Source organism: Triticum dicoccoides, chromosome 1A (genome assembly GCF_002162155.2).
Source record: "Triticum dicoccoides isolate Atlit2015 ecotype Zavitan chromosome 1A, WEW_v2.0, whole genome shotgun sequence".
Lineage (NCBI taxonomy): Eukaryota > Viridiplantae > Streptophyta > Magnoliopsida > Poales > Poaceae > Triticum > Triticum dicoccoides.
The window spans coordinates 426,460,154-426,463,770 of NC_041380.1; the positions used below are offsets into that span (position 1 = coordinate 426,460,154).

The 3,617-nt window shown below is 39.3% G+C and overlaps 1 long non-coding RNA gene across 1 annotated transcript; it reads right to left on the minus strand.

Moving 5' to 3' along the window:
• Positions 1–525: 525 nt before the first annotated feature.
• Positions 526–3,577, minus strand: LOC119297896. Its single transcript, XR_005145766.1, has 4 exons — positions 3,258–3,577; positions 2,214–2,438; positions 974–1,050; positions 526–538 (listed from the first exon to the last, which is right to left on the minus strand). It is a non-coding gene; the product is annotated as an uncharacterized LOC119297896 (long non-coding RNA).
• Positions 3,578–3,617: the final 40 nt, after the last annotated feature.

Here is a 3,617-nt window from a genome sequence, read left to right on the forward strand (position 1 = left end):
TGTATTTGCCGGTAGTTAATTTTCTCCCGGCAGATTGGTCTAGGCATGTGAAACTACAATTACCGGCAGTTAAGCCGCCAGCACAAGCATGTTTACCTGGCAGATATTATGCCAACATGTTAATTTCACTAGTGAAATGTTCTAGGCATCCCTATTATGTAATATCCATCCATTATATATGTCTAGACAATCAAGACATATCACACAATTTATACACGCACTTCAATCAATGTAACATATAGGCCTCATCGAAAACCTTAAACTTCATTTGATAAACATAACGACAATATATACAGAGGTTGTGCCACGAAAGGAGTACATATATATGTTTACCCCACAACCAAACTAAAGTAGTGCCACAAAAGATGTACATATGCTTCTAGATGTGTGCCACACAGCCAAACCACCACCAAAATGAGCAGAGCAAATGTCTAGGTTCAACAAACAAGACGCAGGACATTGTAGGTCTTCCAAATCTTCATCAGCTTGAAAATCTTCCAAACCTTAGTGAACTTGTGCACCTTTGGGAAATCTGCAGCTGCCATAGATCGTACGATGTTACATACAACAGCAGCATTCAGAACTTAAGGAAGATGTTACAACAATCACATACAACAGCCACATATTTTCTGAAATATAGAGCAACCAATAACATCTCTAGACTAATCTCTACTATAGTAGAGAACGTGTCCATTTTTTATCATCTTAACAGTAGCAAGCTTATCTTCTCATCAAAATGTAATGTGCAAAGTCTATAAACAGGAAGATGTGACAACAACCACATACAACAGTCGTATATGTTCTGAAACATAGAGCAACTAGTAACATCTCTAGAGTAATCTCTACTTTAGTAGAGAACATGTCCATTTTTTATCATCTTGACAGTAGCAAGCTTCTCTTACTTCTCATCCAAATATAGTGTGCAAAGTCTGTACAGATATTAACAAATATCAACAGTAATTAGTAGGTGTACCTATCTTGTACAGCAGAAGTGACGCTATTCCTGTACCGAAGTAAAGCGAACAGAATTGATGACTATTTGATTGTCTTCTGCATTTGGAAACACAAGCACGAGGCCACAATCACACACTAAATATTACACAAGCGCATTTTGAAGCTACTGTGTTGAACAAGCGCATATGCAAAGTTACAGTTGCAGCTTCAAGCAGGATTGGGAAATAGAGTGATATAAGTTACTGCAATAAGCAAATTGGTATAAGCAGGTTGCATGCGCTAAGTTAGTGTACTAGCCAGTGAATTAAATTAGCTTGTATTTGAGCTTGCTTTTCCTTCTAAGCTCTCTACATGTACTACACAAAATAAGAGGGAAACTAGCTGGAGAAATTAAGGTCCCCTAAATGGTATCCGATTAGTGACAAGCACACAGATTTAATCCAGTGAAACACTACAAACATTTGGTTCAATAAACAATTTTTATTGGTTCACTTTCCTACATCTCGCACAAGTTGAATTAGCCTAGAAAATAAAACCAAGGCTTTCTACAAACAAATAAGCTGAAATAATTCATGTAACATGAAAGAAAGAGGATCCAATTATGAGAAATGACTCAAATTATCTTTTTTATACATGTTGTAGGAGTATCTATATGTACAGAAGTTAATCATTATCCTTGCGAGATCAGAGAATCAGATTTATTCAACTGACATCTCTACAAAATCATGGCTGATGGACACAAAAGCCCACTTCTAAAGAACTATAATGACACTTCCAAGTACAATTCTGGATGTATAGTAAATAGTAAGCAGTAAAATGCAAGGTCAAACGAAATTTACACATGAGATGCTTCCTTTTCCCCCAAAACTGCATGCCAAGCATATCATGTTTATACTCATGAAACATAGCACGATGCAGTGTAAAAATAAAATAAACTAAATAACCATTATAAATTCACACCAAGAAGTAGAGCTAATTTTGCTGGCTGCTACACACTGGCATTAAAGACAATAAACAAGAGCTTAAAATGTCACCGCAGACCACTAGCATGTGAGCGCCTATCTAGTTCACTATAATTATAATCTGCAATTATAAGTTAGTACAGTTTATATCAAAACTTTGACATCTTTGTACTGAAGTTTGTTATTTGCAAAGCTATTCCCGAGGTTCAACAAACAAACATAATACATTATCATTCCACCACTTAAAACAGCCAAATTATGGGAACTGAAAAGAAAATTAATGGCATGGTATATCACCTTCTTCCTTTTAGTTTGTCACTGACTAGCTGGGCTCCAAATTCTTCATTTATATTTGAAAATGTAAGGCGGCCAAACCGTTCAAAATCCTCGCCGTTTGTTGTTCTAATTCTCGCTAGCCTCTCTTCCTCTCGTTCTTGAACATTGTCTTAGTCTCTTTCTTGTTCCATTCTTCCTCTCGTTCTTCAACATTGTCTTAGTATCTTTCTTGTTCCATTCTTTTTCCTAAAAAGAAAATTAATGGCACATTATATGTCAAGTATGTAAGCATGTAGCTGTTGGGAAGGCCTCTTTTAGCAACTCTAGCATCATGTCAGAACTTTTATGAAACCAACCTCCAAGAGATTTGATATGCAGTAACCTAACAACAAAACGTAGCTTTAAGAAGGTTGTGTGCACCCTAGATAAAGCTCCCCGCTATTTTCAGCTATGAATTGTCGAAAAGCATCCGCATCACGCTTCTTTTTCTTTTAGAAGGGGATCAATGCTGCCTGGCTCTACATCCTCGTGAATTGGATCCTCCCCACCGCCACTATCACGCAAATCCCCAAGTAGGTGTGCCATATCATGAATCATTTCAAACATCTCTGTCCTAATTATCTAGTGACAAAATGCATGTCATTCATATCTAGTACAAGCAAGGATAAATACAATATGGACCAGGAATGCTCTAGCACAATAGAATAGTCAATTGAAACATGTCATTTCAGGAACAACAAAAACTAAAATAGTAGTAAGAATATGATTATTTATATCATAAAAACAAAACACTTGTTCTGTCCACAAATCCGATTTTGCAAAACACAAACAGAGAAGCTACAACTTTGAGGCATCAACTAAACACAAAAAACAATTGTTGTAAAACCTAGGACTAATCATCTGCCAAGTACACAGATTAAACTAACCCATCTAACAATTTTGGATGTTTGGATTGAATCATCTGCCAAGTTCACACATTGGAATGAACCATCTAACAATTGTAGAAGTCAGAACTGAATCCAAGTACACAATTTGAACTAAACCTTGGCTGCAAAGAAATCTCACCAAATACTCTTGATGGGGCAGAGGAGGCAGACAGAGGATGTTGATGTGGTAGTGAGCTGGTCACAGGAGAAGAGGGATGCTCCGCTGCTTGGGGGATCGGAGAGGACGTCGAGGAGGCAATCCCGCTCGGTGCTCGCCTGCTCAGGTGGAGGGAGGAGGCCTGCTTGGGGAGGAGTTCTGCGGTGGAGTCGCTCGATGACAGTGGTCGTCCGTGGGGGTGCTCCGTGCTCGACAGCGCTGATGTGGGGTGGTTGGGGGCAAAGGCAGCAGTGGTCGGACCGTCGAGGTGGAGGGCTGCAGGCAGGGGGCTGGGGGCGGTGACGGGCGACGGGGCTGTGTTGGTGCGGGCCACCGGCTGCA